The sequence below is a fragment of the Myodes glareolus genome, chromosome 14 (genome assembly GCF_982192425.1).
Source record: "Myodes glareolus chromosome 14, mMyoGla1.1, whole genome shotgun sequence".
Lineage (NCBI taxonomy): Eukaryota > Metazoa > Chordata > Mammalia > Rodentia > Cricetidae > Myodes > Myodes glareolus.
Genome location: NC_142039.1, coordinates 62,733,982 through 62,748,334, shown reverse-complemented (window position 1 = coordinate 62,748,334; position 14,353 = coordinate 62,733,982).

The window sequence follows — 14,353 nt, the reverse complement described above, 5'->3', positions numbered from 1 at the left end:
ACCCCAAAGACATACCCCCAGTTACTTCCCAGGGCACCTTAGCTGTCAGCCCAAAACAATGAAGAATGTGGTGTTTGCAAAGGTGAATGAGAATCACTGGTGAATATTCTGGCAAAAATTCTTCATTCATTTTGCTGGTTTGTATAGGAGGTTGAGTGAGATGATCAGGGTCTTTAGCTTTGACGCCCCAGCGAGAGACAAACAAAAATAATAATTATATCTATTGCTAAGCCACATGAAAAACTAAGTAATTTATAATGCAAGCATTTTATATGAAATGCTTTAGATGAAAGCCTAGATGTGGAAATATAAACCTTCTCCCCAACCCTTTAGTAAAGCACTAGTCTAGAAGGACTCAATGCTAGTATGACAAAAGATAATTTTTAAAAAAAAAAAAAACAGGCCCTGGAACAGAAGAAGCATATTTTTTTTAACATTTTATATTCACCTTGCCATGCCACTTAAGAATTATAGAAGCTCAGGCAAAGGACCTTGAGAGAGGAGATGCCTATCAAGAAGTAACACCCACATTTACCATTGGCTTTTTTGTATCTTCCTAAGTGGGTAAGAAGACAGCCCACCCTGCGGGGAACTGTGTCACTCTCAGGGAGGGACAGTGTCTGGGAGTGCAGCCAGCAGTTTAGATGGTGGTCACTAGGCAGAGTGAACAGAGCTAAGAGGAAGTTTTAGCCCCACAATGGGATGGCTGTATCCTAAAGGAAATACATTGTTTACTCTGAGGAATTGGGGCAACAGCTTTGTGGGTAAAATGCTTGCTATATAAGTGCTAGGACCCAGTTCAGACCCCAGCATCACCATGAAAAGCTATATGTGCTGGTACATTTTGGTCAACTTCTGGCCTCTGTGTACACACACATGCACACACAGAGGGAGAGGGGGGGAAGCAGGGGCGGGGCGGGGGGGGATCAGGCTTGTATGCCATTATTGTAAAAAACAAAAACAAAAACAAAAACAAAAACAAAACCACAGGTAATAGCACTCCCTTCAATCCCATGGGGCTCCCATGATATGCCTTTATAAAATATTTTACTCTTTTGTCTAAAATTGTTTTGTTTGGAACAAGATGAAACCTGGGCATTCACACATTTTGCAATTCCAGAAATATTAAAAGCACCCTAATCAACTGGCGTGAACTGCTGAGAATGAGGGTGAAGAGGAGCGGTGTTTATTTACCAAATCTGCCTCAGTAGAAGCCGTCCTCCAGTGTGCTTGTTGCCCACCACGGGCTTGGCTTCACATCCACACAAAGGTGAGCACAGTTACAAAGGCCAGATCCACTCTCAGTGGGTTTAGGAACCTGTGCCATCAAACCATGTATCCCCCGAGGCTGCCAGATGGATCTGAATCCAAGCCTCAAGATTATTAAATACCAAGTATTTCTGTACAATGACCCATCAGAAATTCAGGGTTGAAATAACAATACAAGAAGACTCTTCTCTCTTTCCCAGCGGCTTTTGGCAGAGGAGTCACGGATATCCACACGTCTTGTGCAACATACTTCCTTGAAAAGAAAGAAAGGTAAAATACTATAAAAGTTATCAATAAGTTCCAAGCTTGCCATAGCCCAATTAGTGCACATGGATGGCCTGAATTCTTGGTTGCCATTCCTTGGCAGGATTGATATAATTTTATTACTTACAGCAAATTACCATCCACATTGTTCAAAAACTCTTTACCTGCTAAAGGCCAGAACCAAACTCAAAGGGTGGGCTTCATTTTTATCTATTTTTTTCCTTTTCCCCTCTACTTCTCTGTCTTTAATTAAGCATGGATAACAAGTCCAGGCTTGCACATATCTAGAAGAATTTTGAAGGGGAAAAATAGGATTTTTGAAGGTTGGAAAGGGTCATTTCTTCCTGGACTACCTGAGTGTCGATTCTCTCTTGACTGTCTCTACAGATCATCCAAACCATGGGCAGAACTTCCAGTGTTAAAGAAATCGCTTCTGAAAGCCAGGTCCTGGGGGATCAGCCCAGTCAGTATAGGGCTTACCTTGCAAGCAGAACACAAGTTCTAGCCCCAGAACCCATGTTAAAACAAACAAACAAACAAAAAACTAGGCATAGTAGAATGAGTTTGCAATCTAGCCTAGCATTTGAGAGGTGGAGACCACTGGGGTAGCTTAGCCTAGTTGGTAAGTTACAGGCCAGAGAGAGAGCCTGAAAAGAAAAGAAAAAGCAGCAAAAATCAAGGTGAGCTAAAGGCTGGAGATCAACTCCATGTGCACATGTTCATCCACACCCTGGAACAGACAGACAGACAGACAGACACACACATGCACACACACGCACACACACAGACAAGAAATATTGACTGAAAATACTCTCTTACATAGATATAGATATAGATATAGATATAGATATAGATATAGATATAGATATAGATATAGATCCCATGTCCCATGCCAAGTAGGAGAACTGACCCCTTGCAGGATGTTTAGGCCAGGTACTTAACATTTTTTGAAAATAAAGTGTGACCTCAGGTGGCCTTTGTTTAGCTTGTTTGAGAATGTTCTGTCCATCTCTGAGTCCCTGTAAACATTCTGATTTACAGGCTCCCAGGCTTGCTGGCCTTTGGAACAGTCCTAAGCAGCTATACCTGTGTCTCAGGGCTGGCTGGTGATCCTTAGCCTCAGAGAGCACACACATATAACGGGCCCCACTGGTGTTTTTGTGCTCAGAACTGGCCCATGGAAGCCCAGTTCAGGCAGTTCAGCCCTATCTCAGAGAAATCTGTTTGCGTTGCGTTCTATCTCAGCTGCATGAAACGGCCAGGTATAACTATCAAAGTCCCAACACTGATTTTATGTCTATCATGAAAAGCATTGGAAAGCAGGGTGTGGTTATTCAAGCGATCATATGAGAGTTAAAATGAAAGTGAGGGCGTGTGAGAAAGTTCATTGCTAATTTCACCTTGCAAACAATCTCCCTCTGCTGCAACTGTGAGCACACTTGAGTTTCTGTTTAAATTTGGAAGGCCAGGGAGAGAATCCAAGCATTTAACCCACCATGTGGCTTGCCTTTTCAACTCAGGGCACACTTGGGTTTCAAGCCGGTACACAGCGAGCCTCTAGGCTGCCGAGTTATTTTTAGGGCACTGATGGTACTCTCCAAATGTATTGGATGACCGCTCTTGATGACAGTGTTATCCTGGTGATGGTCTAGCAAAGGGCACAGGGGTGGAAATAGCCTTGAATCCCAGGACAGGCGGCATGTGGCCTGGTCCAGACAGCCATTAACCAGTACCCAGAACATGTTTGGTTTTCTTGATTAGAAAGCACAAATGTAGGGCTAGGGGCACAGCTCAGTGATAGAGTGCTTTCATGTCGTGGACAAGGCATAGGTTTCCTCTCTAGCAAAAAGAAAAAGGGGACATTAGAGGGAGAGAAAGGAGCAAGAAGTACCCATCCTAGAATGAAGGCTCCTACCCACCCCCATTTAACAATGTCTATTGGTTATCCCAGGTTTAGGAGGCAACCCGTGCATATACTTGAGTGTTATTTATTTTATTTCTAATGTAAACTCTTCAGGGTCATTTTGCCAACGCTGTGTTTTCTCTGGTAACAATCAAAAGGCATATTTGTTATAGAAAATTACAGATTGATAGCAAGATACACAGGAGAAAATCAAATGCACCCACAATTCTTCCTCTCAGAATAGCTATCGACATTTCAGAGCAATTGATTCTGGGTTTTTCCTGCATACAAATAACACACAGGGCAGTGTACAAACAGCAGTTCGTTCCACGCTACACTCAAATACTTTTCCTTGTCATGATATAGTTTCTGTAGTTCATTTTAAATAGCATTTTATCATATCAGTTCTCTGACATTTATTTAAACATTTTTATTTTGTTAGGTATTTATATTATTTTATTGATCATTACAAAGGAGTAAAAATCAATACTCTTATACATAAGGTTCACCTTTAGTTGCTACTTAAGACTGGCTTCATAAAGGACTTTGTCTTCTCATTGTTTAACTTCAGTGCTCAAATATTTATCCGATGAGTGCATTCTTATGAGTTTCTTGTATTACATTGAAGGGTATGCCCATATTTAGAGTTTTTGATACATAATGTCAAGTTGTCCTCAATATGATAGCATCAGATTTAATTTCCTTCCTCCTTCTTTCCTTCCTTCCTTCTTTCCTTCCTCCCTCCCTCCCTCCCTCCCTCCCTTCCTTCCTTCCTTCCTTCTTTTCTTTCTTCTCTCTTCCCTGCTTCCCTCCTTCCTTCTTTTCTTCCTAGACAGGGTCTTATGCATGCCAGGCTGCCCTCAAATGCATGATGTAACAAATGATCTTGAACTTCTGATCCTAAGATTGGAAAAGGCAGAAGCAGGTCAGGCTTCAAGCATGACATGAGCATGAGGTCATCCTGTCACCAAACACTGTCTCCTCCCAGCTTGTTTCTACTACTCTCTGATTGGCTTGTTCTTAAACTGATCCCCTCAAGGTAGGGAAGGACTTTTGGCAGTGCCAGGGCACAAGCCATTTTGTTGGCATCCGATGGGAGGGTGCAGGTTGAGGACAGGCAGGTCAGATCCCAATATCCTAAGTCTGACCTTCCTTGGGGCTGTACCCCCTAATGCTTCAAGTTCAGTCTTGAGCCTGTTCTTAGAGGCCAAGGTCAAGCGACTGCTGATTGACTAGATACCGAGCTTCACTGACTGAGCGTCCCATTTCAACACAAATCCTTGAGCCTCCCAAAGTGTGGTGGTTTCTGATGGCACAGTCCTGGAACTGAAGGTGTCATAAACCCACTAGGTGGGGTGCCATGGTTGTGAGATACACACTGTGCTGGATGACTTTGGAAGCAATAAAATAATACATTGGTAATTTGATTTTTAAAAAAGTACTGATATTCTTGGGTAAAAATGTACTGTTGAGGCTTAATTTGTCACTCTAATGTGTTTCTGGACCATTTGTTTTTCTTTTAAAGTAACTGTCTTTTTTTTTTTTTTTTTACAATGAGGCAAAACATTTGAAGCTGGGCAGTGATTTGTGAATGTGTGGTCAGCAGGGTAGAGTCTGGTCCCTCTCAAGGCTCCACTTGAGGTCACTAACTAAAATGGCCTGAGCTTCATGGTGCAGATAGACCCGGCTTACCGTCAGGAGTTATGGCTGCAAGGCCATTTAGTGTCACCTGGCCAGGCACTCTGCCTGTGATAGGACACAACATCATGCCAAGAACCGTTTCAAAAGCTAGATCATTGCCTGTTGCAGCCAGCCCTCCATTATCCTGTATCCCCAGGAATCCGTTCTGGGATTTCTTTAGGAGGATGCTCCATAATATGTTAGTATGTGGTGTGAAAGTCCCCAAAGGGAGTGGCACTGTTAAGAGGTGTGACCTTGTTGGAGGAAGTGTGTCACTGTGGGAGCCAGCTTTAAGGTCTCTTTTTCTCAAGTTTCCCTCAGTGCGACAGTCAGTCAACTTCCTGTTACCTGCAAGATGTAGCACTCTCAGCTCCAGCACCCCCTGTACAGATGGTGTACAGCTGTGCCTGTACGCCACCATACTCCCCTTCATGATCATAACGGATTGAACCTCTGAAACTGTAAGCGGGCCACCCTCAAAGAAACATTTTCTTTATAAGCATTGCTGTGGTCATGGTGTTTCTTCACAGCAATGGTAAACCCTAACTAAGACGGCCAGATAACATCTTTCCTCAGCACTGATACCTCTAACAACAACAAGACAGTTCCGGATGTCTGGCCCCAGTGACAGCACTCAACATCACAGCCTGGATTTGATATGATCCTTTCTTGCTTTGGATCTCCCTGAAACCTTGTAGCTTTTCATCTTGCCTATGGCATGGGGGGAGGAAATACTCCTGGGCATAGAATATCTACCTCTGTAACCCAAAGAGGCCCCAATAGGCATGGTGCTTTTTTCTTAGCGCTAGGAGGTAGAAGATATAAACTTTTTTTTCTTTATTTTAGAGGGGGCATCTAAAGTTTTACTTTAGATGTCAAGGAACAACGTTGTCAGTTCCTTGACAGTTGTGGGGTTTGTCTCTATTTGTCTATATTCTCTTTAAAGTCATGCATTCCCACCAGCGCCTTTGCTTCTCTTTTGCTCTTTTTGGTCTGACGCTGTGAGATTCGGTTAGATGTGTGTTAGACATATAATCCGTGTCCATGAGGGTGTAGATAAAATGTAGAGAAGTTCTCCTCCAGAAAGTTCTAAGCCCCTCTGAAACCCCCGGAGCACAATTTTTACTCCATGTGGTCATAGCAACATTTATTCTCCGAGACTCCCACAGTGGTCAGCCATTGGGTGCCACTTACAGCAGGCTAAGCTTCTCTAGCCCGCATGCACAAACTTTGCCTGCTCCCTCCCACGAACAGGTTCCAAAGGCTTTGAACCACGTGGTACTGGCATCACAATAACATCCCCCACTCCTGCTATCAGTTTTGTGTGTCCTTCACAATGTTTGTTTTTGTGACAAACACCCGAAAGAAATCATTTAAGAGACATTTATTTTGGCTCCTGTTTCTGGTCCATGGTTATTTGGACCCATGACTTCGAGTCTGAGCTGGGGAGGAAAAGTGACAGCCATAGGAAGCAAGTGGGAGCAGGGTGAGGGAGAGGAGGGAGCAGAGGACAAGGGCCATCCTTCCAAGGCCTCCCTCCAATGAGCTACTTCTCCAAGCTGACCCCACCTGCTCCATTTTGCCATCTCCCATTGTCTCATTATATTATAGATCTACCAAAAGAATAACTCGTTCTTAAGGTCACACCCACTAGGATACATTCAGTTCTCCGAGGTCCACCAGCTGATAACAGTCTGACCACTCCGTGAGCTTGTGGTGACGCTTCCTACTCAGACCACATCAAATGCTTAGCTGTTTCAGAATGTGCACATGGCTGTTGTTTTGTCTAATGACTTCGTGTCCCATTCTCATTTTCTTCTCCTTGCAAAAATCCAAGTCTATCCAAACTACTTCAATAGTTCCTTGATATGCTGGGGTTATGCTCATTTGTTTTCTTGAATTTTCCTGTCTCCGACTTTCATATTGACAGTTTTTACTAGCCTATCCTAAAGTTAAGCAATTCTTTCTTTTGCCACCTCTACTTTTCCATTTAACTGAATCGGTGGTTTCTAAACTTCAGCTATAATCTCTGCAATAGAATCTTCATATTTTAAATGTTCATTTCTTTGCTTATAGAATATATAAAGAAATATATATATATATATATATGTATAGTCATTGCCTGCTAAATCAATATCTGGATCATCTCAGAAATTGGTTCTCATCAGCTGCTTTAGCTGACTAGAGAGTACAGTTCTCAATATCTTAGCATTTCTGTTTTTTTTTTTAATTATTGAAAAGGGCCTTTGGTAATTGGTATTGCATTTTTAAAATTGCTGTGATGCTTCTTTTATGAATATTGACTTTTGGGTTAAACAGTAATTAGGCTGCTGCCTTAGACATATGGGGTTTTGTTTTAGAATTTGTTAAGACTGTACTTTCAAAGTATCCCCTAAGTTCTGGCAACTTGACAGGAATCAGCATACAAACACTTTGTCCCCTGAAGACTTTTGTCTGAACATGATTTTAGCTTTTTTGGAATGAATCCAGAGCAGACCTTAGGCTTGAATGTAGCTCTTAATACCAAAGCACAACTTCAGGGTATCTCAGTTGGCTTCCAGGATGCTAATGAGTTATAGGCAAGACTGAAATTTCAATGACCCTTAACACTTGTTTGACCACTTGTAAGTTGTTTTTCCTTGACGATATCTCTCTGGTAAGCTCTAGAATGTATGGCCCTGTATAGAAATGGCCTAACCCACAATACTTTATAGGGCAGTCCACATGTATCTGGCCCATTTTTTCTGCCTTTCTGGGTTCCCTTACCTTACCCTGTTAGGAACACATCATCTGTTTTTTTTGTTGTTGTTTGTTTTTTTTTAACAAACCAAAACCAAATAGGTTTATGAATAGACTTAACTCAGTTGGTAGAGTACTTTCCTAGGGTGAAAGATCTCTAGGTTCAATCCATAACACCCTATAAATGGGTGTCATGTTCCCACCTGTAATCCTGCACCCCGGAGGCTGAAAGTGGAGATATTCAAGGTCAGTACTGGATGCATAGCAGGTTTGAGGCCAGCCTGGGCTACATGAGACCCTGATTCAAAACACCACTACCAACGACAGAACTATGCCATTGACCTGTGCAGTTTAGGGGTTGTGTTGTATATTTACAAATGTGTCTAAACATAGCACCTCAGTACTGTCTGGTAGTAGAGTGCTTTAGGAAGAAACAGCTACAATGACATTGATTAATCTTCCTTTGGAAAAGTTTATTAAGAAAATTTTGCAGCTATATTTTGATATGGTAGATTTAAAACCTGTGCTGCTAAGGTTTTGGGGAGTTTGACAGCAGCTAGAGCCATCTGGGAAGAGGGAACCTCCGCTGAGAACTGCCGCTATCAGATTGGCATGCCTGCGGGGACATTTTTCTTGATAAATGAGGATAGAAGAGAACCCAGTTCACTGTTGGGGTTACTACTCCTAGGCAGATAGTTCAGGGTGAAGGTTAATGACCTCAAGTGAGCTGAAAAACTCCTGAGTCAGTACATGAATAAGAACATCTGTCTGAAAAATAAAAGTCCACATAGTGAGAAAGCATCTGTAGGCACTTAGGAGATGGGAACCCCTGACATGAAGGTCAGCATGTCATGAGACTCTCTGTTGGTGTTTACAATGACCCTGAGACTTCAGGGGAGAGATCTTCAGCTTGAGTTTTTTACCCCCATTTCCCTTTTTGGCCCTATAAAACCCCCAAGCCCACCGTGCCCGGTTTAGTATCTACTGCCATGGAGAGACTGCTGCCCTCCATAGTTCTGAAAGTACAAGACTGCTGAGGTCAGTCTTCCCTTTCTTTCATTTTGACACTGGCTCCATCAACCCTGATCTAACATTGGGAAGACGGGAGAGCAGGCTGAACAAGCCATGAGGAGCAAGCCAATAAGCAGCACTCCTCCATGGCCTCTGATCAGTTCCTGCCTCCAGGTTCCTGCATTGAGTTCCTGCCCTGACTTGCCTTCAGGAGGGACTGTAAATGGTTAAGACACAATGAAACTGTTCCTCCCCAAGTTGTTTTTGGTTCTGGTGTATATCACAGCATTGGAAAGCACATTAAGACACAATCCATCCTAACTATGCCTATCCGGAGTGTGCAATCTTAATGGTGAATTCTTAACCATGCATCTGAGTGTTTGCACACAAGTGTATGTATGCAAAGTGATTGCCTCAGTCAGGATCATAGACATTTCCAAGATTTCCAATGCTAGCCTGTATCTCTTTTCACCCCTGCCCTCTGCTCTCACTGATCTGCTTGCTGTCGCTATGGATTAGTTGATTTCTAGATGGAATATGGAAGGCATGCTTCTCTCATTACCAGATACTTTTCAGTACAATCACTTATGTTGCATGGGCAGTTTGTAAGGTGATTTTAAGTCCTGTTCTCTGTGTTGGTCCTAGTACAATCTGCCTTTCCATTACCACCTACAAACCTTTTATTTACTTCGAAACTCATTTAAAATAAATCTGAAACCAGACAGTAGGACTCATGGCTACAGGTCAGGAACTGAGAGTCTGAGGCAGGAGAATTGCTATTAGTTTGAGATCAGCCTGAGTTACAGAGTGAGTTTCAGACCAGACTGAGTGAGATACAGTCTCAAGAAAACGAAGTGTTTTCTGTATAAAAGTGTGTGCACATCCTGCTGTGAGTTTTTGGTAAATGTACCAAATACATTTTATTAGATGGGGATTATATAATTCATGTTTGTTTATTAGATGGGGATTGGATAATTCATGTTTATTAGATGGGGACTGTGTAATTAATGTTTTCAGAAACAGTTAAATTTGTGCATGTTTACTGAGTTATTTTTTCATCTTCATTATCTCCAAATCTATTTAAAACTTCATCCGGCCTTGTGAAACCAGTGTTTTTGTCAACTTACCAGCACTTGGACAATTTCTAGTTAGCTTTCTGTTTTCAGGTTTTTTTTTCTTCTTCTTAACTTCAACAACAGAAACAAAATTTCAGTCTTCTAACCCCATTGCCCTTTCAAAATTTCAGATTTTTTCCCCTTTGCCCAGCAATGTTCTATTTTATTAAACGGTCCATGTGGGTGTGAAAATTATATTCATTCTACAATTACCACACTCTATCCCATGCTAGGTGTGCAAATCCAGACTTGTTTGTCCTAAACTTCTATAACTTAATAATAGAGGTGTCCTTTGTTTAACCTTCAAGTTACTAAGAACAAGTTCTTAAACTCTCCATTAGGAAAGTGGGTGCCAGTTTCTTCTCCTGTCAACTTTTGCTTTATGAGTTTTGAAGTTGTGGGTTTGTGTTGAAACAGGGTCCCACTGTATATCTGTGACCGGCCTAGAACTCATTGTGTAGACCAGGCTGGCCTCATACTCACAGACATCCTCCTGCCTCTGCTTATCAAATGCTATAATTAAAGGTATGTGGCACCGTGTCTGGCAAAAACTGCATTGTGAAGGGTATTAAGACATATGATTCTTTACTCCTGGTTTGATCTTTTCTATTGGTTTGAGACATCCCTATCTCATATAAAATTATTTTGTCTAAATTCCATCATAGAATATTAACAGAGCCAGCTTTAAGCTAGCTGCTGCAACCTGTTTCTACTCTTATTTTATTTTTTCCATTTGATATTTTTTGCCTCTTTGTCAAAAATCAGGTGTTGGAAAGTGTGTGGATTAATATCCAGGTCTTTGATTCAGTTCCATTGGTCCTCCTGTCTGTTTTCATGCCAATAGCAGACTGTTTTCAGTACTGTAGCTCTGTAGTACAGTTTGAAGTCAGGGATTGTGATGCCTCCAACAATTGTTTTATTGTATAGGATTGTTTTGGCTATCCTGTTTTTGTTTCTTGGTTTTTTTCCCCCACTTTTCCATTTGAAGTTGAGTACCATTCTTTCGATGTCTGTGAAGAATTTTGCTGGGATTTTGATGGACATTGCCTTGAATCTGTAGATTGCTTTTGGTAAAAATGCCATTTTTACTATGTTAATTCTACCTACCCAAGAGCATGGGAGATCTTTCCACTTTCTGGTGTCTTCTTCAGTTTCTTTCTTCAAAGATTTAAAATTCTTGTCATACAAGTCTTCCACTTGTTTGGTTAGACTTACTCCATCTACGCTTATTTTAAACTGAGTTGTCCTTATGTGTGCTGTAGCGTCTCGTACGTCTGCTTGTCTCATATTCAATTTGAAATGATTTGGCGTGTGTTTCCACTTCTTCTGAGTTCATTGCTGGTGCACTTGGATTGATGTCTACCAGCTCGGTTTCTGTTCGCTCCACCCAGCTTCTGCTCTATTCCTCATTTCCTGCCATTCCCCCCCTCCGCCCCCAGCAGGTTCTTCCCCCTGAAATTATAACCATATGCAATTGATATTTTAGCCATTGCAAACAGCATTCTGAAATTATTCCAGTCTACTTTTAATTGGCAGGCAATTTTAACCCTTCTGCTTGTTTTTCTTTCTTTTGCTGTTTTATTGTATATGTTTTATTTTGAAATGTATCTCACACCACATAAAGCTTTCTTAGCATTGCTTTAGAGTTTCATGAGTCTCTTTTGCTGACCCATACACTGACCCTTTCAAGGTTCTCCTTGCTTTTTCATGCAGCAATAACTTTTACTATATCCTGAACAATGTTTTTAAACATCTTCTTTAAAACAAACCAGCCTTGCCTTGGTTCATGTGCTTAGCCTATTTTGCGGAAAGTCTTTCTATTGTTTTCCTTTCTTCAAATATCTTCCCATGTACAAACGTGGAATTTTAGGTTGTCAGTTCCCAAGCAGCCCCTGTCTCCCTTTCCCTCCACTCTCCTTTCTTTCCTGTGCTGGGGCTCAAACCCAGGACCTTGTCTATGTTAGGTGAGTGTTCTGTCACCAAGTGACACCCCAATCCTATTTCTTTGCTTTGGGTGCTTTGGAAATGATGTGTCTGGCTTCAACAGTCTGTGCCAAAGCCAGCTGATATTCTCTCAGTTCTTCCTGGAGGCTAAGTCATATATTTGTATTTCTGAAACTGCTTTTAAGGCCCAGTCTTATCCGTTGTTACCAGCGGCTTAGCCCTGTAGGGCACAGCTATGTTCCTTCTGCGTGTGTTCATTGGAAACTCAGGAACCTGAGTAGCTTATCACATTAACAAAGAATATCAGCATTGTTTCATCATTTTTCTCTTTTTGGCGTTTCATGTTTTTAAAATATTTTCAACACTTTATTCTCTCTTTTCCACTGAGAAGAAACATTGCACTTCTGAACGTCAAGTGGCATCTACAGCCGCGTCCTTTCGGCATGGTGCTGACCTCTGCCGTTCTCCGCTCATGATGTTTCTTTCCTTACCCCGTGCTGCCATTCGGTTATTTCCGTCATCCTGTGTCTGCGCTCACTCAGCCTGTCTTCCGCTCGGTTCTGGTAGACCCACCCAGTGGCTTCTGAATTCTGAATCCTAAAAATTATTCTCTCCTGGAGTGATCCTTATTTGATTGATCTTGGCTGCATTTTCACGGATTTTCTTTATCATAATATTTACAATTATTCTGAGGTGCTTGCATGTTAACCCCTATATGTGGATCTTTTCTCTGTGTGTTTTAATTTTCCCCTGCCTTCACTTTCTCCCTTGTTTCTTCGTATGTCTAGAAAACTCATCCTGAACTCAGCTAACATTCTTTATTTTGTTATTCCCCCTACCGTTTGTTGAATCTGGATTGGTAGGCATTTAAATGATTGACACCTTGCCTCAATGATATCATGACTTGGTGTGAAGATTTTCTTTTCTTAGGGGTAAATGGTTTTCATCCGTATCTATGCCCCGAGACAGTGAGAAAGTGGATTTCACCCTTGGTGCATATGAAGGACTTCTAGAACCTCAACTTGATGACTGGAAATTTGTCTTCGCTTGGACAGATTGCATTTTGCAAAACCTTAAATCTTTACTTATCAAAACGTGTGTGTGTGTGTGTGTGTGTGTGTGTGTGTGTGTTGACCAATTTGTAAGACCTCATTTACTTTTAAATTCAAAGACTGGCTCATAGATTTTTCTGGGTTGTGTTTCTTAGTTTCCCTGTACCCGGGCTCTAGTGCAAAGTCTCAGCCTTTCTCATAGCATACGGACCACTGTGTAAAACTGGCTTTCTTCGCGTGGGTTTGCTTCCCCTGTGCAAAGCTTGGAAAAGAATTTCAGAAACAAATTAAGCCAATGTGAGCCTTGGCTGACCTATTTCCACTCTTGAGAGTTGTATCTACGAATTGCTTGTTGGCCAGTGCCTTCCAACAATTGCTTTCTGTATTTTGTTCTGATGTTAAGGTAAGTATGAGGCCTGCTACTTTATCATGGCTGGAACCTGATTTTTAGAAGCCAATCAGCACAGAAAGGATGTTTTTTTTATTAAAAATGACTTGATTTAAAAAATAATGTGGCTGGTTTTTAATTTTTTTATTCTCTATATATGTATGCATACCTGAGTGTATGCATATGTGTCATGTGTGTGCAATTCAGCAGGCTGAGCCAAGGAGACAAATGCCAATAAATTAGCTAAACAGCACACTGAAGAGTGAAAACACAGTCAGGACTTCTGTTACATTCTTGCTCGAATTCTGACAGGATCTTATACAAATCCAGAGACATGGACTGAGTATGAACTCACCTAAATAGTTAAAATTTCATTTTTTTAAGGTTTATAAACACACATATGCAACGTAAAGAATCACACCTATCTCTTTTGATGGAAAGAGTACGATTCATATAATTACTCCCACAGAACCACAGGGAGACAATCTGAACATTTTTACTCTATTTTGATTTGTCTTTCTATTTTTATCTGTTCTACACTGCATCGAAATTCTTCCCCCCACCCCCCCCACCCAAGATCAATAAAACAAATGACAGCTTGTGTTAGCCAGGATGTGGACTAAGGGGAGCACTCATCCATTCCTGGGGGTGGGGTGGCAAACTTGTACAGCCACTATGGAAATCAGCGTGGCATTTACTCAGGAAGATGGGAATAGATCTATCTCAAGATCTTGTTATTCCACTCTTGAACAAATACTGAAAGGACTCTGCATCCTTGCTCAACACTCTTGCTCAACCACGTTCATTGCTGCTCTATTCATAATAGTCAGAAATTGGAAACAGGCTAGATATTCATCAGTGGAAGAATGAATAAAGAAAATGTACATTTAGCAATGAACCATCATTCAGCTGTTTAAAGAAAGTAAAATCATCAAATATGAAGGTAAATGGGTAGATTTAGAAAAAAAAAATCATTCCGAATGAGGTA